This window comes from Pseudopodoces humilis, chromosome 1 (assembly GCF_049639895.1).
Source record: "Pseudopodoces humilis isolate 2021_Gansu_Grassland_sample_001 chromosome 1, ASM4963989v1, whole genome shotgun sequence".
NCBI classification, from domain to species: Eukaryota; Metazoa; Chordata; class Aves; order Passeriformes; family Paridae; genus Pseudopodoces; species Pseudopodoces humilis.
Window position 1 is genome coordinate 11,738,345 of NC_142200.1, and position 20,827 is coordinate 11,759,171.

General features: G+C 45.0%; 1 protein-coding gene across 4 annotated transcripts in view; it reads right to left on the reverse strand.

Moving 5' to 3' along the window:
- The window catches only part of ZHX2 (zinc fingers and homeoboxes 2), a 73,686-nt gene that overhangs the window by 21,452 nt on the left and 31,407 nt on the right, over positions 1 to 20,827 (reverse strand). The window contains exon 1 of one of the 4 annotated variants that reach the window (XM_088052016.1): positions 20,172 to 20,218. The exons of the other annotated variants lie outside the window; for them this stretch is intronic. The gene's annotated coding sequence lies outside the window, so the exon portion shown is untranslated. Of the gene's footprint in view, positions 1 to 20,171; positions 20,219 to 20,827 lie in introns of those variants that run through there. 4 annotated transcript variants of the gene reach the window in all.

The following is a 20,827-nucleotide window of genomic DNA, read 5'->3' on the forward strand; positions in this document are numbered from 1 at the left end:
GTGTATTTAATTATTTCTCCTTCTCTCAGTAAACACCCAGTTCTCATATGCATACAAACCACTTTGTTTTAGCATACCCCTATAAACTGTGAGACAGAGAACCTACCACACGTTCCACAGAAGAGGCTGAGAGATAAACAGCAAGTCCAGCAAGATCCTTTTGAAACATTTACATGCTTTCCCTTCACTGCAGATTACGTAACACTTCCCTTAGCTTACTGGGCATCTAAGGCATCTAATACAAGACCAAGACACCAGCTCCTGTCTGCCATCAGAAACCAGCTGAAGCATCACTGATGTTCCAGATGTCTACACCCTATGAAGTGTGAAAACAAAAGCTGTTTGAGGTTATTCACCAAGTAACACTATTCTAATCTCTACAGTCGTCCAACAAATACACTCCCAATCAAATATTTATTTTCCTTAGGAAAATCACTGATTATAAATAAAATTTTTAATTAAGCCCCCCAAAAGCCAAACGAAACCCCCAGAGTCAGAAAACCTTTCAAAACTGTGCTTACTTATGGGGAAAAGGCCTGTCTTGCCACACAGGATGCTGAGGTTTCAGGTGGGGTATAAGAGTTTAAGTGTCCCTACAGGCACCTGTCAGGCAGGCACACAAACGCCATTTTCCCCCTGAAGATCACGGGATCAAACGAGCTTCCTCTTCCTCCCTGCAGCACCCGTGGCTGCTGCAGTTTGTCACAGGACAGAGCCACTGCCCTCTGTGCACTGTAACAGTTTTGCTGCCGGGAGAATTTGGCACGGCCACAAAGGACCTTTGTCCGTGCCAGAAGTTGAGCACACAATGCAATCCTTCCCCCTTGTCACAGAGTCAGGTTTCCGTAGCTGGGTTAGAAACGCTCTCCCAGTGACTGCAACCCACAAACCCAAACACTTTCTCCCTCCCCAACATGAGATCTCCTTCCCGTATCAAGTACTGCAGGCCAGCAGAGTCGCTGCTTTTGGGAGCCTTCAGTTCTGATGACCTCTACCCAGACTTGCTGCAAGGATGAGTCTGAGTGAGTGTCAGAGCTCTGCCCTCAGCCTCTCTGCACAGCTTTTTCCACCTAGATACTACAAGACCACCTGAACATAAGGGTCTCCAATTTCCAGGTATATTCTTGCCTTCAAGAGTCCAGAAACTCGGCAGACTGATCTGATCTCATCTAACAACATGTGACTCCTTTTTGCAACATTTCCCAGTTTGTGCTTGATCTGCCAGCCTGTGTATAGATGCCTGCATGTATATATAACTTTTTTTTCCATGCAGCACCTCTGAATCCAGCCTGTCCCATGCTTCCCTCAACTGGTCCTTGAAATGAGGGTCCCTAGGCCAGGACAAGAGATGCCACCGCCTTGGAGCTCTGGGAAATGATGCCAATGTGGGATGTAGGGGACAGAGGATGAGCACGCCCCAACACTACGCTGCTGGAAAAAAGTGGGATTTAGCAGGATACAAATGTTTCTGTGTTTTCATTTCACTCCAGAAATACAAAGAGGAAATCATTACTGAATAATTCACAAACTATTTAATACCAGTTCAAAAGAACTAGGGATTCTTCTGGAAATATACAGTGAAAGAGTGTGAAAAGGATATTTGGAAGTACAACTTGATATGTATTAAAAAATAGTAGGAATTGACACAGTTGTAAATACAGGATTAGCACAATCCATGCCTTTGGAGACTTTTTCCAGCACGTGATACAAAGAAGGACATGTTTTGTTTCTTCTACTTCTCATTTTAAGCATCAAGGGATATTGATGAAACCAGTTCCCACTTTCATACTGAGTGTGATCTGGACCATCCATAGCCTGGATGCTTTGGCACAAAACACCCCTGGAACACCCCTTACAATCCCAAGCCACAAAAGGAACCATGTTTCACATGGAGAAATCATTACCATATTGAGGAATAAAATGCCAAGGAAAACAACAACAAGAGAACTGGCTAAACCTCCCATTCATTTATTTCTAACCAGTGGAAGAGTTTGCCATCAGAACACCTAAGTGTGACAAAGTACTTGGCAGTTGCCTCCTCCCATCTCCTCCCACACGTTTTAATCCCAGCACACTCAGTATTCCCAGCTCTGCCTCAGAGAGTCAGCGCAGGCATCAGCCTCTCTGTCTCCCTGGTGCTTGGATTTCCCCTAGGGCTACTTCACAGCTCCTCCAGATGAAGAAACTGTAACAATGATGCTTGAGCAATACTTGAGAAATGCAGAAGAGGAGGAGAAGTGCTCCATAAACCAGTTTCTCACTGAAGGGTATTTGTTAAAATATTTTTTTTAGGAATTTTTTAAAACTTGGTTTCTCCTCCTGTTTCTGGGATGTCAGGACCAGGCCTGCAGCAGCACGCCCAGGGCTTACGCTCACCCCCACCATCTCTAGCAAATCCTCCTCTTTCCTGCTCTCCCCTCAGAGCTGCAAAACAGGCTCCAACCACCCAGTCATCAAAATCCAGTGTGACACTAACATTCAGTATTTGTTTGCCAAAACACATGTGCTCTCTTTCCAAGGGAAGGAACAAAAAAACCAACCAAACAAAAAATCCTTAACGATGTAATTTCAGGACACACCGATTCTGTGACCAGCTTGAGTTAATTTAGATGGTCACCTGGTTTTATAATGCGTGTGGAAATTCTTCTCTCAAAAAGGACCAGTCACCAAACACTCCACTCTGAACTCTGTGCGACGTGGCAGTTCTTTCCATGGCAACCCACCAGCACCGGCGTGCTTTTCTCCACAGACTGTGCTGCACAGAGGAGGAGGGCAGGGAAAGAGCCTGCTGCAAAGCTCCGGCTGTCGCTGCCATCCTGGCAATCCTGTCACCCCGGGAACCAAACACACTGGGGACAGGCAGCACTCCCACAGCCTCACTGCTCAAACGAGTCTTAGCTCCAACTGCTAGCCAGCTGCTCGGCCATTTGCAGGTTGGTTGGTTTGCTTGCTTTGTAAATCCCAGTCAATGTATTTTGTTTTCTAGACAACATGAAATACCACCTCTGTAGTCCCCAAATCATTCTCCACACCAGAAGGGAGTGGAATTCAGGCAACTGGACCGTGCTCTCAGACAGCCTCCACACGCAACAGCAGGATGCTCGCTGGGGGCATCTTCTGGAGGACAGAGCTGCCACTGCTGTGGGCAGCCTGGCCAGTGTGGAGGGCAGGCAGGGCACCCACGAGCTCCCTGATGTTCTGCTAGGACCAACTAGACACCAGTGAGGCTCTCAGGCTTGTCTCTGCAACTACACATTCTCCTTCTAAACACGCCCCTTGCCCATGCCCTTTGATGAACACTTTGGCAGTTCAGCTCCCCCACACACGTGGGAGCTAAGCTAAGACCTTGCCTTTGGCTAGTCCTCAAGCTAGCCATGTAGCCAAACCTCTTGTGTAACTACAGGCAATCCAAAACTGACAGCAAGCCAGTTCCCCAGGACTTCCTTCCCTCCACCTCATCTCAGGCACTCCCTCCCTGTCTTGTTGCCTGCAACGATGCCTTATACACTGTGACAACCCACACTGGAGTCGTCCTGGGTTATTTCTCCTGAAGCTTTATGTGAAAATTTAACTACACAGCAGTTTCTGAAGTTTAGGAAAAACTATATTCCACAGCAAGAGCTGATGCTGTCATTTGAAGTCACCTGATCCCAAAATCCCAATAAGAAGCAGGAAAGGGGACAAACAATAGTGCCATTAGTAAAGCTGGAGATGGCAGAGACTTGAAACTAGATTTCAGAGGAGTATTCATCAGCCATGACCTCTCATATCATCTGGGTTTCAGACCTCTTTCCCAACAAAAGCATTGACAAAACAGATGCTTATGTGGAGAGCTTCATTTCCAGCGTATCAGCTGCCTTCTGGCAGGGAAACACTCATTCATGACCATTTCCTGAAGCAATTCCTACCTCAAAAGACTTTTGTGACATTCAGGGAACTAGGTCAAGACTTACTTTATGCTTCTCATCTGAAAGAGGAGCCCAAGAAAAAAAAAATTAATTACTGAATTACTTTTGTCTTTTCTCCCCAAAATTCCTCTTCTCATCATGATTTCTTTGCCTTGTGGAAGTGATCTGTGTCTTCTCCAGCACCTTTTGTCTTCTCTACCCTCACCAAAACGTTCACAGAATGAAGAAAGCTTAGGTGGAAGAAACCAGACAAAATGTTTACAGAGTTCCTGGCTTGTGTGGTCTCTAGAAATGCTCCAGAGACGCAGTCCCTGCAGAGAAGGCCTGCTTTGGGCTTGGAGGAGAGTTGGGCCATAAATGACCCAATTCATTCTGTTTCCCTGGTATGTCCTTTGGACTCACAACAGATAATTAAAGGGTAAAAATCAGAGGAGAGAGAAAGGGAACAAACAAGGAATCCTTAAAATCCCATCTTGCTCATGCAGGTGGATGGGCTTCTGCTGCCTTTTTGAAAAAAAGATCATTTCTAAAGCAAAGTTATCCCATGTGCAGTACTGCAAGAGGAGGAAAGAGCCAGGAAGCAGGAAAAGACTTCAGAGCCTGTGATGGAAAATCCTCACTTGGTCACTGAGCAGTCCTCTTGTAACACTTATTAAAATAAAGTGAATATGATGAAACACAGCCCAGTTGTACACAACGCTGCTGAGAAATTGGATCCAGCTGCTGAAACTGGCTCTCAAACCCCTCCTCTCCAAATACTGGCAGTTCACATCAGTTAATTGCATCCAAACCACCCCCAGACAAGAAGGGGCAGGAGAAACGAGACAGGATGGGTTGCCCCATATTTGATTCATCTTCAGAGCAGGGCCAGTGTGTATATCTTCACTGGTCTCTTTTGTCACTTGCCAAGGTTCAAACGTAGCATCTCTGGCTATTCCCTAATGATGAAAGGTGACACTAACTAAAAGACTTCAAGGACAATGTCTGTGGAACTTGGCCTTAGCTACTGCATGAGCAAATGAGAAAATAGCCTTAATATTAGGTATAAAGAAGCAAATTAAGAAAGGGCTTGATTTTTCTCATCATTTGCTTTTAATTCTATATCTTATTCTTTTAAAACTGAATTCAAACAAGAACAGACAGATTTTCTTCCTTTTGTGGAATAAATCAGCCCAGCTGCTGAGGTCAGTGTTTTCAGACCAACACACGAAAGCAGAAGATGTGTCTGAGGAAATTCAGTGCTGGCTCATTCCTCCTTTAGAAAGGATAAAGAACAACCATCCTGGCACGTCAGGTTTGTTCCTTTGAAGGCAAAACAATTTAGGGTTGGTATCAAGATGGCAGGAACTGGAGGGGAAAAAAACAAACAACAGGCAACCCTGTCCAGACTGCCCTAAAATATCTTTTCAGGCTTTAGATGCTGAACAACAAAAGAGCCTCTGTGGCTCAAGTCTGCACTGAAGAGAAGTGAGGTGAAAGGCATCCTTCCTTGCTCACTGCTTGTATGGTGGCTGAGCACTGCTGCTCTCCTCATGTCCCTTGCCACAGACATGCACACCAAGACCAGGGCAGCACAGGAAGAGAACCACTAATTATATGACCCGCTGAAATGCTTCTGGATGGAATCCACACCTGATGTTTCAGAGGAAACAAAGCACAGCCTGAAACTTGTGAAAACAAAACTGCACAGAAAAAAGTCACCAAAAGCAGTGTGAGAGAAAGAGTGAAGAAAAAAGGTGCACTCAGATTTCATTCAGATTTGGAGAAATCAATAAGGTGTTGGTAGAGAAAAAAAAAAAAAAAGTCCTTGGACAGCCCCATTTCAAGATGCAGGTACACATACACACAATGTGTATTAAGCTATATTAAACCAGCACATGCCATTGCTATTTCCTTAGAGTGTAAATAGCATCAGGAAAGAAACACCTTTCAGCCTGGCCCTCTGCTTGCTTTCAGTCCCAAGTGATTCATAAGAAGGGCTGTCTGAAGATGCTCAGTAGCAGGTCAATCTTTCCCAGCAGGCAGAAGAGCTATAAATCAATTGCTTTAAAAGAAGAAAAAAAAAAAAAAAAAAAAAAGAAAAAAAGGGACAAAAAAAAGGCAAGAAAAAAAAAAGAAAAGCAAAAAACCCCTGAGGCTTGCTGGGAAGAAGTAAAATTGGGGGGAAAAAAGAGGTAAGATGAAAAGAACCTGTAATCTCTTTAATGCAGCACTGAACTTCTTCTGAACAGAAAGCACAGAAATGATAAGAAAAGGAAAGAAAGGGAAAGAAGAAAGCAGCCCATTGACACTAGGTACAGATTTTTTTTTTAATGGGCATTAGGTCAGCAGGGCATTTTCCATCTGCCCTGCTTAAACCAGATGATGTTACAGGTGTGATTTTAATACAGCATTTATCCTGGTGGGACTGTAAGTTTGTTTTATGTGTGTGCACATGGATATTTTGATGGGTTTTCCTGAGGGGAAGGGCAATTTGTAGGCAGATGATGACAACAGCAGGTGCTGGGTTGCACCTCTACTGATTTTGGGGCTGCTTAGAAGACAGAGAGAAAGAAATCATCAGCAACAAAGGGCTATGAGGGCTTGGAGAAGAAGGGGAGAATGAAGAAGAAACAACTTTGCCCTCAGCCTCCTAAAGTCTTTCTGAGTTTAGCTCAAATGGCCACAAGGGCAGCCTTGCTGCTGCTGACTCCCACCAGGCAGGGGCAGCTTGCCTTTACCAGCAGAGCCCTGGTCATAGGCTCTGGGCTTTCTTCTCCCATGCATTCAAAATGCACAGGAACTGCAATAACTCTCAGTCCTGCCCAGTTTTTAGCCCAACCTCCAGGCCTGCCCATCTCAACTCAGAATCCTGATCAAATGATAAAAACACATTTTTTCCTGTATTTTTGTTAGTCATTTGATGATTCATACTGATAAATGACATTGCAGTCTGCCTCCTTCAAGAAGTCTACATAAAAAAGAAAGATCATGATTCCACATTCTCCTTTTCTTTCAAATTCCACAGTGCTTTTCCAATCTAATTCAATGAGGACTGTGCAAACTCACTGGAGCCTGCAAGAGTTCCCAGCTAGCTGCTTGACTAACACAGTGGAAGTTAAAGAAGATTAGTCAGAAGCTGAAGTCAATGTTTAAAACACAGATTACAGACAGATAGGTTTGGAAGTCAACTCAGAAAACTATACCCTATAACCTCAGTAATCTCTTAAATTTAATTACCATAGTTTTAGGATAGGCTGCCATGATTAGATTATACATTCTCTAAAGGTGTAGAAGATCCCTGGAGAACACCACCATTAGTGCCAGCACCAGTTCCCTACACAATTAACTACATGCAATGCCTTCTAGTTGCACATATCCTAAATAAACCCAAAACAAGTCCAGACTCTTTTTCTGCCCATTGATATGCATCAGTGGTATTACCCAAAATGGTCACTGCGTCAGGAGCCCTGAAGACTTAAAAAACATCTGGTGGACCTGAAGAACAAAGCAGAAAACATCCACATCTGTGGGGAACCTCCATCACATGCAGTACAACTGTGTGCTACAATGGATGGTGCAGAGATTCACTTTGTCCTTGGCATGTGAGGCTGGGGTGGGAAAAAGAGACCCAATGAGAAGGCTTAATCTCCACAAGCTGCTGTAAGAACCACCAAGGAGTTAACAATTTCCAGTAGTTTCACTTTTCAAGGGGCAAGGCAGAAATGGGGATACATTTTCAAAATTAATTTTATGATCCCTGAGGATTATATTCCAGGAAATTACTCTCTTATGTGAATATCGTTACTGCATGACATTTTGGACACATTATCTCAGACTCTTTTTGGCACATCTGTCAGATGTGACTCACCATATTTTTAACGACATGCAACACTGGTTCAAATATAATTTACTAATACAACAAGGTAAGAAAACCTTTTTCTTATGCTTCAGGTTACAGCTTAATTCAGAAATGTCTTCACACAGTACTCATACAATTTTAAGATCTCCCTTGTAGATTTCTGGAATTTTAAACAAGAAAAGAAAACACGCCCCACTCAAGACAGATAAAACTGCTTTACATAAATTAGAGAAAAACAAGATACAGTTTGCACTAAATCATCTCAATCCTAATAACTTCTCTAGCATTTTTGCATTATTCATGCTAAGTAATTTCTCTTTGGAGAAAGGATTTCTATGGAAGATCAACAGCCCCACTCCTTGTCTCAAAGAGTTTACACACTATGTCCCTGCTAACATGGGAGTCAGGAGGACTATTAAATGTAAATTGCTTTGAAGGTTAAAAAAAAGTGTTAAATATTGCTGTCTTCACCAGTCAATATACTTCAAAACTCTCTGCTAACACTATGGTAAAAATAGTAATTTTGAGCAGCAAGCTAGAGGTTCTACAATTGGTGGCTCAGGAGCAACAAGCAACACCAAGCATAACTATCTCTGACAATAGCCCCATGCAGGCAAATTTATTTTAGGGTTAAACCAAACAAATTTCAACTCATGCAGCCAGACAGATTTTGCTCAAACCCTTCAGGCAATGAGCTGAGTGTGCTTGTACCCTGCAGAGGGCAAAGAGCAAGTGGTAGCCACCAGAATGACACCAAGCCTTGCAAAGGGAGGAGTACCCTCCTGGAGTTCCAATGAAACATGGCTCACTTTGGGTCAATTGCTGCTGTGCTGAAGGTGCACAGGGCAGTGGCACCCAGCCTTTGATGAGGAAGGTCTTGGAGAAGGGGATAAGGAGCAGCAGAGGAACACCAGACACCTCCAGTAACCCACACAGGGAAGGATGCACAGACTGGCAGCATGCATGGATCTAGCCATGCTGTCAGCCACTTTTTGATCAAGCAAACAAAAAACCAACCCAACAAACCAATAAAAAACCAACTCACCAAATACACTGACAGGAATACAAAGCCCTCCCACCCCCAGCTTCCAATTGCCTGGGATAAAATCCAGCCTTTGTAAAGTAGACACAACTTAATTCTCCTTTGTGTTCTGTACTCAAATCTCCAACATTATGTGGGTCAGTGCTGCCATCCCAGCCGAGGATCCCACCAGCAGGAAGAACCAGGGAAAGCCCCAGGACACACAGTGAGATCTTTAAAGAACACCCTGGCCAGCGAACAGGACAGCTGGCTCCTTGACTCAAGCAGATTTGGGAGTATCTAAAAAGGAAATTGCAGCTAATTACGTGAACTCTTTGAACATCTCTGTTTCCTGTGAGGTGACCCAGGGTTGTCCTGCCTTTCAGAGCTCTTAAGGCTGAGTGTTTGAGGGAGGGCAGAAGCACAGAGCACTGTCACGCTTAATCCTGCTGGAGTCCTCTGGAAAGTGAACTGACAGCAACCAAGAAGGCTGCACAGAAGAGCGTGGTTTCTCCCAGAAAGAGACCTGGTGCTCCACAGTCGTGAAGATGACACAGAATGTGAGCACACTCAATACAGAGCCCAGGAGCCTCCACCTGAGCAGACACTACACCAGGATCAAATGAGGCCACAAACATGCACTGCATGGGGAAAGAGCTGAGGCATTTGAAATCTCATGTCTTGCAATATTCTGGCATTTGAAAGCAATACAAAAGCAGCACGTATTAAAAGACAATTCAGTCAGCAGCCAGTTTGTACAACATCACCCTGGTGGCTCAGGGTGTTGAGAAGGGGTCTTGTAAGGAACAACTTCTGGAAAATTGCAGAGTTGATGCTGCACATTGCTCAAGGCTCATTATGATGACGTTAGCACCAATGAGTTTACTGATGTGTTTCAGCAGCCAGGGAAAAGGACCTGAGCCCAGTGCTCCAGTCCCCTGACATATCCCAGAGCACAGTACACAGACTGAGGAGGAGAAGCCACATTTAACAGGTATCTGTATCCATGACTAGCCTCATAGGCTAGACCCTCATAGGCACAGCTATGTGTTTGCTGGCAGGCAAGTGAAGTGTGGCAGAAGACAGGTGCCAGAAGCAGGAACTGTGATTTACAGGGGTAATTCACCAGCTGTACCTACCAGCTGCTTTGATGCGTTTTCATTTGCTAAGTGGGAAGCCCCAGTCACTGGCAGTGGCACAATAAGCCTCCTCTCACAGACCCAGCACCTCTGGGCAAGGAGAGTATGGATGCACAAGAAGAAGGAGGTGCTAGACAGGTATGGAGCCAAGCTTCCATGAGACTGAAGCAAACTAAGACACTAGAATGATCACATGGCTCTCCTTAACCCTGGGATGCCGCTGAGAGATGTAGCCTTGAAACTCTCCACCCTTATAAATGAGATTTTTTTCATGTTTATTACTTTTGCAACTAGCTTATAAAACCCTCAAAATACCTTCTACATGTTTTGCTATTTAAATGCTCTCGAGTCACTCCTCTATCAAGAGCAGCTAAATCACTGTTTCCTTCCCCTCTGCCACCAGTGCAGCTTTTTGGAGGTCACCATCTCCCTTCTCTCCATTTATCCTGTCCCTGAGTGCACAGCTTCATGTGTACCAGATATACCACAACTGCAGAGTGCTGCTGGGGCCATCTCAGGGGCTGAGCACAGGGATATTTTTTTCCTGGCTAGCTTCAGGCTTGAAGGACACACTGAAGCCATTCTCTGCTGGGAAAGGAGATGAGCACCACCATCCCCTCATGCTTGCCAATGCCACCACCAGGGTGGCATATCATATCACATGCCAGGAGATGCAAACCTGACCCCCAGCCTACTCTGTCTCCTTCCTATGCTCAAAACTACTCCTAGGAATCCCCAAAGGTGATGTAAGGTACAGCAGGCTCTGGAAGCTTTACACTGCTTTTAACACCCAGGGTGTACCTCTTGATTTCACTGGCAGTCAGGGCTAGCACGAGGCTAATGTATGCATCAGGAGTTTGTCCAAATGACACAATTACTTATACAGACTTGGCTGGAAAGAGATGCTCAGAGATCCTCATGACATGCACAAAATGCACCCTTCAGATTTTCACAGACAGCAAAGGAAGGTGCTTTTGGATCTTCTCTTACAAAAAAGGGTCAGTTTCTACAGTAACAGATCAAAACTTACTGCTGCCACAGACAGCCCTACATGTTATGCCACTGCTGAAGAAATTTCTTTCCTTTTGGTAACATGCAACAAAAGAAACGTATTCATAAAGAAGCAACACTTATTAATAAGGATGTGCTCCCTTCCACCCCATAGGCACATAAGGGCTGCTTCTCACCTACTCACAAGTGCTTTCCCCTAGTGCCTGGGGAGCATTTTTAGAGGGCTGATCCTGGCTTATTGAAGTCCTCTGAAATTTTGCTACTGATTCCAGCAGTGGCAAGATCAAAGAAGAAAGCTGCTTCTTCTCTGCACTTCTCCAGTATCAGAGGGATGTCCTGTCCATGGGCACTCAGAGAGCTCTTTTACTGAAGGCAAAACCATTGGAGATGTTGAGGAATACATTCAGAGGAGCTGCAGATTTGAGCTTTGGATGGAGGGAGCTGGAGGCAAGAGCTGGCACGACCCTTTGCACAACAAAGAGCACAGAGAACCCCTGTGCAGCCAGGTGACCTGATACTCAGAGAGACAGCAGGAGCCAAAAACTCAGCAGGAAGAGCCCAGACTTACATGCATATAGACTGTGGGGATGTAAAAGCCCAAGGATTCCTTGGTTGGAGGTCCCACCTCCAGAGGCATCAGTTCAAGCTGTTATTCTGTTATTGCATCATGATTATTTTAAGAATCCAGACATCTGAAACTCTGCTATGGAAAAGCCTGGGTTGAGCTGGTAAGGAAGCCTGTCTGACTGTCAGGAGGCAAGAGAGGCACCCTTGGCCCACTGGACCCACCCGTGGTGAAAGGGCTTCGGTCCCAGCTCAGGTGCTGGGGGTGCAACCACCAAAGTGAATCCTGGATGGTCAGACTGGAAAATTTCCTGAATAGGAGAGCAAGGTCACATCAAGATGGGAATACAGTGAATGCTTTATAGAAGAGCTAAAAAAAAACCCAGTTCCTCTTTGCATTCACATAGTATATAACAGATAATATATACTCACTAGATACTATTACATATATAATGTAAGTTATATAAAACACATTTTAATCCAATATTAATAACAAAGATAATGAATGCAAGGCCATTCCCTGTCCTACTAGAGCTCAAGTCTTCTCCTGTAGTAGGTGCTCTTTCTGAGCACTGCACCCCCTTCTTGCCCTTCCCTACACACACTCACAGCAGCGTCTGAAATGCAGCTGTCCCAAGCACTGCGGGGTTTGATTCATCTGTTGCAAGCCTGGCTGGATTTCAGAGCGTGGCAAACACAGCGATAGTCTGGTTTGAGGCACGCAAGCAGAAGAGTGTACTTGGAGAACTGCAGACAGGAAACATGCCAGATTGTTTATACCTGAGTCATAACTAATGTTGACAATAAAAACTGAGTCAACTCAGAGACCACCACTGTGCTCAGTGCCGATGGGATGTTCTACCCTAATGCCACTAACAGGGAAATTGGGACTAAGCACAAATTACCCATACAAATATCACAGTTGTTTTGTGAAACTGTTGGTGATGCAAAGCATGCGATACCCCCGCTGCATCTGCTGCATTAGGAGACAGGAGCACATTCTCCAACACACAAGCAGACTCACAGGTCCAAGTGCTCCTGCTTTCAAGACATCAGGCTCCTGATTTCCAACAGACATCTTCATGAGTGAGCAGCTACTGAGAAAATAACACTACCAAAAACTACCAATGATGGCAAAAAAAGAGGAAAGGTCTGGAACAGGTGGAGATGGAAATCCCACTGCAATTTTTGTCACTTCCAATCCCTATCCTTTCAATTCACTGAACTCTGTTCTATCTCTTGATTTTCTTGTTTACCAGGCAGACATGGAAGTAGCAGTGTACCTTTTAAATCCACTGGGACCAGTGAAGAGGAAAGCTAGCAAAGCCTGGTCTAGCTTTAAGTGGAGGGAATGATGGTTTAAGTGAGGGGAGAAGACCCCACATTTGGTTATGTAGGGATTTGTGACAGATCACAGACTTGCAATACAAAGTACGTACATGGATCCCAAACCATATTAAAAAAACCCATAACAAAATCCCGTAAGCTTCGGGCTTCATTTTGGGGGAGTCCTTGTTACTGCAGTATCTCTGAGCACTCACCTGGGCAAGATGTGACCTTCACTCCCATACAGGGCTTTCTGCCAGCCTGGACCCACCCTTATCCTCAGGGGTGGGAAAGTCAGACCTGAGTGCATGTCATACCTCTCCAGACTACATGCAAATTACTGTAAATTGAAAATCTGTATAGCACATTGCACCCATACAGGGAGGCTGAGTAGTTGATGCTGAGCTGAGGAGCTGACAGGTAAACTCTCTCACAGCAGTCTGTGCTCACAGTGGAGCATTTATTTCCCCTTATAAATCACATCTCAGCCCTCCCAATACAACTCCCGTGCACATCTACCCAAACAGAAATACAGGCTCCTATCTTCTACTTTTTCCCCTCCTGATGATCCCAATTTCCCTCCTTGGGAACAGCTTTCCAGACCTGCCACCCATCACAGCACTCAGGAGCACTGTGCATCAGGGACTCCCCCAGATCACTTAGCACCATGTCTGCCTCACCACACAGACTCCTGGCACAGCCATCCTTCCCCAACAGCCCACTGCTCTCCTCTGCACCACCTCTGCTCAGGGACAGCAGAGCTGTCCTGACCTTCCCTGCTCTCCCATCTGCTGTACTGCCAGTATTTTCACTGTCAGCCACATCTCTCTCACCCATAACCTGGGGGCACTTATCTTAGCATGTAGCCCAAACAGGACTGCTATTCTACAGCACTTTTCTCTGTGTCCTTTGCAAAATTGAGCCATACGATGAAAATTTCAGGACAGAAATGTTATTTGTGTATCTCCCCGCAACAATTCTCATTTCAGCTACTTAACCCACTGCCTTTTGATATTCAAAAGCATCACTGCTCAGACCTCTACCTTTGCCAGTCACCATCAACCAAACCCTTCCCACCTCCTCCCAAGAAACAGTTCCATAAGCTCCCTTTGGTCAGGGCATTTGGTTCAAACCCCTCAGCCTCCCTTGTCCCTCTGAGGTAGCCTGATCACATCTGTTAACATAACAGTACTCACCTCCTCCACTCCACTGGTAATGCCAGCTTCATCCATCTGCTTGTCAGGTTCCCCCACAACAGCCATTGCCTGTCCCCACCCCATGCTGCCCCTCCAGCATGGCAGGGCCTCCCACCATCCCACTGCAAAGCTGGTCCTGGCTATTGCCTTCCAAGTCCCATGGAGACCCACGTTTACCACGAAAACACTAAAAGTTTTTGTAGTGTCCTTGTTTGCAGAAAAGAAAAAGGATTCTTTCCCAGACCTCTCAGGGAGCAGCAGCTGAAACAGGTGGCTGCAAGCATGTGCTGCTCTGTGGCTGTCACTATCCACCCAGAGACCCTGCTTCCATCACAGCTCCTGCCACATCCTGGGATCACCACTGGATTTGATGAGGTTACCATCAGCTAGTAGAGGGGTTTAAAAAGACATCAAATAACTTAGCAAGAAGTATGGGATGCAACTCACAAGGATTTTTTGAAGAACTGCCTAACACACCCATGCTACTTTGCTGTATTACTGCAGCAATAATATTATCACTCTAATTTTGGTCATAACAACACACTTTCAGTGTAAATAGGAAGGAAAGCCTTAGTTCTCTTCCTGGCTTGCTAGAACAGTTTAGACAAATCTTTAGCACCCTAGTTTACATGCTGGGGACTGGTTTTGCATATCCTTCTGAGTTGTTAAATCCCAGATGTCCAGCTGTGAGCAATGTGTAGCAGAGCTTACCTGTGCTGCTTTGGGCACCTGACACTGTGTGACCAGATCAGTGCAATGAGCAAGGACATCCTGCAGCCTGGAACACTGTTACAGACCACCCACAGAAATTGTATAGGTCATCTTTGGTCAGGGTGGCATTCCTCCTGTCTTCTGTTTCCCCATCTAGTTTATGGCTCAGAGTTAAATGGGGAGAGACAGACAATTCTGAGGGCTATGCCTGTGACCTGCCTCAAACATCTATCAGGGTGAAATATCTCTAGAAATGGTGCAGTCTTTCAAGTGATGCTGGAAGTGGTTAGACAGCTACTATAGAATAACTGCTTAACTTACAGGCAGCTGGGGTGAAACAAATCCTAATCTATCTCTCCAGGTTTACTTTCACTCATTTATAAAATGGGATAATAGCACCATCCCAGACTCTCAGAGTGAGAGGTTGAGCTCATGAATCCTCAGGTCTTGGCCAGCCACCACACTGATACATGATGGAGGTACACATAGCCTCAGACCCATCTGCAGAAGTCAAAACCTTTAACACCCTTCCCCTCCCCTCAGGAAATAAAGGTGTCACCTTCCAAACAAGGTTTCAGTACAATATTAAGGAATGTGATAGAGATGAAGTGTGCAATACTGAAGTTAATCACAGGAAATAGGGGCTGGAAGGGAATCCCATGAGAGCGACACATTTATTTCATTATTATATCACAGACGACATTAAGCATCCACTGAGTCCCTCAAGGCAGAATTCTTGCATAAAAAGCATCCCCATTTACCAAGCATGATAGAACCTGCAACTGTTCTATAAATAAAGGTTATTTACAAAGAGCTGTTAAATATTTATTTTTCTCTGGAGACTGAGTTCTCTGTTCATTTGTCTCGTTGCAGAATCACTTGGTATCAGGGAGCAGAGGAGCTCACCTAAAAAAAGACTAGGAATCTGTCCAGAGCCTGATCCGGACACAGCACCAGCCTCCTCCACAAGCTGCTGAGGAAAAGCATCCAACCTGACACAGAGGGAACACGAAGCAAACAAAACAGGAATGATCTCATTCAGGAGGCAGAGGTAGAAGAAGGAACACCAGTGACACAGCAGCGATTAATAAATGCTATCACACTGCTTCATCCTTACAGGGCTGCCTTGGCACTGTACATTCAAAGAAGTGACAACCTTCAATTGTGAAGAGTAACTGCAGATTTGCATTACATTTGCTTTGTGTCTTAGGAACAAGAATACATTTCTCACAATCAATAAATCAGTGATTTTTTGCTTGGCTTTTTTTTTTTTAAATTTTTTGAAGCTGACAGATCAGAGATCAGAGTGGGGGACACATGACACAGGCTCAACCAAAAAAAAAACGTGGCTCTGGAATACACTTCATTGCTAACCCTTTGTAGTAGTAATTGTAATAGTTCTTACTCCAGCTTGCCAAAAGCTGAGTTTTAATTAAATATTAAAAAGCTATTTGTTAAAATAACGTTTCCATAGCAACTAGAGAAAGCTAAAATACCCTGGCGCTTCTGACTCACAGCATATTAATCAACCACCAGCTATTATATAATGAGCACCTCCCTGCAAGCACCAGCAGGAGCCACCGAATGCCTGAATCCAGAGCCGGACTCTGCTCTCTGTGTGCCTCCTGCCTGCTCCCAGCACAGGCAGGCCTGGGGAGTTACTTCAGCTCAGCCCAGGAATCACATGCCCAAATATTTTGGGGAAAGCCATGCTGGAGTCGCCAGGGTCAGTGGGTCCCTGTGGGGGCACAAAGGGGGGTGGCACTGGGCAAGGAGAAGCTGTGGCAAGGGCTATGTGGACGGCAGCTCCCCATGTGCCTGCAGTGGTGAGGAGCTGAGGTGGCTCCTTCCCACCAAGCCCCAACCACCTACCTCTAGTGCTTGTCTTGGAAATGCAGTGCTTATACCACATCTATTTCTGTAATTTATTTAAATTTTTTTTATATTATTTTTTGTAGCAAGCACCTTCCTACTATTAGGCCAACTGTGCAAAACTGAAGGAGTGATTAAATCTTGCAGGGACAAACAAGCTCTGCTGCTCAACCAGAAAAGCTTATTTTACAGATTAAAGAAACAAAACAAAACAAAGAATGACAAACAACTACCCCCTCTCATCTAATGCCCCCAAAAGATGAAAAATCCCTTCTATGCTCTATCCATGCACCACAACAACAACGGCAGGCTTGGCCATCCAGCAGTTAAACTGCCTGACATATGGCTGCTGCTGGCCCTCACTGCCAGCCTCTGGGAAGCTTTGCCCTGGGGACACAGCTCATGTTAGAGGCAGTGGAATGTCTCCCATTGCCTTGTCCATGAGGAGCATCATCCTATGGTCTGAAGTGATGGGAACAACTACTGAAGGGAGTTAAGCAGTTGAGGCAAGAGCAGTATTACCTCAGGGGAAGAGTACTGGGAGGGAGAAGTGCAGCTACATTGGTCAGATGGAGTTGCAAACCACCTTCCACCTCCTCAGTGACTCAACTTTTTGCTTTTAAACCCCCTTCCTCCTTTTTCCCCAATAGAAAATAAATACCTAACCACACAGTTATTAACCAAAAGGAATGTGATGAATATTACAGCATCTGTATGCCAGCTTTGGTTTCCTGCTGCTTTGTTTGGGTGTCACACACTGTGGCTATGACAACCACAAGCAGTTATTGGACTGAGGTAATTTGTGACATCATACTTAATGGAAAAGGAGACAGTATCAAGAAGTATGGAGCAAGATCCCAAAGGACCACCACACTGGGGCTGCTGGAGAGCCAGGCAGAAGCAATCCCATCCTTACCAAAGCCCAGGCAGCCCTCAACTCTTAGGAAAATCTGCCCTGGGCTGTAATATGAACTGCAGATTTGCAGCTACATGAATGAAATCCTCTCACCCCTTTTCATCTTGGAACTGTAATGGAGGCTTTTGGCTAAGCCTCATCTTTCCTGACTAAATTTCTCCTGCTCTCCAACCAACTTCTCCTCCACAGCTTTATCCTTCAGTTATAATAGTATTTTCCCCCTTCTTAAAAATAAAACAGTCTGTCCAAAATTTCCAGAGTCACCTGATCGAGCATTGGGAGAATGAGCGTTGATTTTGTGAGGAGTGCACTGTTTAGAGAGGTGGCTTTGCTGGTGACAAGTACAAGTGACAGTTTCAGGGCTGCCACAGATACAGCCCAATCTCTTGCCCCATGTAAGAGCAAGGAGACGGCACCACTGCTGCATTTGGCAAAGCAGTTTCTGTATGTAGTTCTGGCATCCCTAAGACACACTGTTGTGATTTTCTCTGCAGAAAATGTTTGCAAATTCACTGCTCAAACTCTAAGAAACAAAAATAACCCCAAACACATCTAAATCTCATCTGATAAGAGAACAATTTACTGCAACAAGTATGTATTTTTTAAGTTATACATCCAGAAGCCTTGACATAAGCGAGTTAATTTTTCCAAGCTACTTTTGCCCAAAGGACAGCTTCTCTGTCCTTCCTGCTCCACTACCAGACCTGCTGTGTCTTTGCAGTCCAACACTGCAGCCTGCCCTGGGCACCCTGTGATCACCAACCTGTCCTGACACAGGGCATCCTGGGGTGGGAGAGCAGCCACACAATCGTGTGCCAGCTAAGTATGCTTGTCCCCAAGCACATACAACCTGAAGGAACCCCTCCCCTGCATCCTCCCAGGGCTTGGTTCCCTTCCAAGAGATGGCTCTGCCTTGCAGAGAACAAAATTCCATCAGGTGAATTTTATAAAGTGAGTATTCCTTTTAAATAGCAGGACAGGGATGCTGCCTTACAAAGGGATGGTGAATTAGAGCCTAACAGGCGAAGCAATCACCACTCACAGCTTGCTCATAAATGTCCAGGCCCACTGGAAGTGGCAGGAGCTTCCCAAACCATCACTTTCCCTGACAGCTCATATAACACTGTGTGTCAGCTCTTGGTCTAGGCCCTTCTGCAAGGATGTCAGTCAGAGCCACCCCAGCCACTGCTGACACCCACACTGTCACCCCTCACAGGGGACAGGCACCTCTGGAGCAGCCACTGGCAAGCTTCATCTTCAGCTGCTGGTGGTCAAATGGAGAAAGGGAAATGACAAGAAACTTCACTCCATCAGCTCTCTCCTAGAGCAACTGAAACATTTTGCAGGGCAATACAAGAGGACAGAGAGAGCAGACATAAAGGAGCCAAATTCTTCTAGCTCTGGGTTTTCCTGATCTTCTAAGCAGGAGGTAAGCTTCTCAGTCAGCATGGTCCCACTGCAGCCATCTCATGCTCCCCAGTTCCTGTCATGCAGCCAGAGCATAAGAACACAGGTAAATGGGAACTTCCAGTCTCCTTTCATTGCTGAGCTGACTGTATCTTGCTGCAGTAATTTCAGAGCCACTTAAGACCATACACCAGTTGCCTGGGGAGCTTCCAAGGCAGCTACTCTTGGCTTTATCTCTCACCCTCTTAACACAGCTGCAATACATCAGAGGCACCTGTGGACTACATGCCTGTATCAGCAGTGCTGTTTTACTTTGATTTAATGACATAGACATCTACCTGGGACCAGCAAGTCCTCCTCTGAAGAGAAGGAGCATGTGACCAAGTTCAACCCCTCTGTGGAACCAATCACCACAGCGATGCATTAGGATGTAGATTCATTAGGTTCTGAGAAAATGATTCCCAGATTTCAACACTGCCTACCTAACAGAAAAACAATCAAGTTTTGATTTTGAGATGAGCAAAGAGCTTTTCTAGGATGTGGATATACTTTGAGAGACACAATATATACAAGTGGTATACTTCTGCTGAATTTTGTTCACTTAAACTGGTATCTATTCATCACTCTGAAGCCAACACAGTTGTTAAAAGCAGAGGCCAGAGCCCACCCTGTGCAATGCTTTGTAAGTGACTCACAAAAAGTAAGCCCCACAGCAGGGTGGGTGTGACGATTAGCAGGTCTTGTGTGACAGTCTAAACACCAAGGAGATAGAAGAAACCATTTGTGATTCAAAGGAAGAATATGAACCATGGACCTTACTGAGGGAGATCAACACCTTTTTTCTCCAGTAACTGCACTCATTGCCAGCAGCCTTCCCAAAAGGCTGAAAGGAGGATTCAATTTTTCTGCTTAGCAGTTTCTGAATGCTTGATAGGTGGTTATTAGGGAATTTTCACCATACCTTTACCAAACATGGATGAACTCAGTTTTTCTCCTTTAACAAAACTAGCCCTCTTTTTTTTAGGCTGATTTCAATTTGGGATTTAATTCTACTCTATCCCAAATAGATTTTGGTTGTTGTAACAGAAAACAGGCTTAAGCCACTGAAATGAAAATAGAAACAAAACTCTGCTGATGTCCAAGTAACCACAGATTGCCATCACCACAGAACAGGGAAAAAACAGGACAGAAGTTGACCTGATTATAAAATCCTCAAAAAACACCCTTATTCAAGCCCTCTGCTAATAAAATTTACTTACAGAAAGCAATGAAGCCCAGAGCAACAGCATCCAAATTTGAGCCATTATCCAGCCTCACAGCAGAGCAACTCAGGAGCCCACACTGTGGCAGCTACACAGCCAAAGGCTTGAATCAGGACTTCCTGAGGTTCCTTAGCACAGCACTGGCTGGACCACCTGGAGAGCTGCAGACTAGCCATAGCTGCTGGGAAATCCCAGCCCATACCCTTTAGCAATGCATAGGAAAAGGCTGTAGGGCAGCTGCTCTTCAAATATATACTTTCAGGGTTTTTTTTGTTTTTTTTTTTTTTTTTAATATATATATATAAAGAAGCTCCTGGCTAAGCTGCTTTGAAGCAAATGTTCAGGTGTCTCCTGTGATATAAAACTTCCTTTAAAGTGACTTTATCACATCAGTGAAGACCCAAATATTGGATAGTTTCCTATTCTGATGACAAGAATGGGGTGCTGTCCATACATACAAAAACAATCTCACAGCCAAGCTGTGCGTTTTTCCCTTGCAAAAAGATGCAAGCTCACTTCCCAAGGAATGCCTCAACTCTTCAGCAAGATTCTGTCTTTCCATAGCTGGTAAAGCCTGGAAACAACAAACAAGCTTCAGATGGTGCTAATGGTCCATTCTGCTGACCGTATTCTCAGTTAAATGCATTCATGTG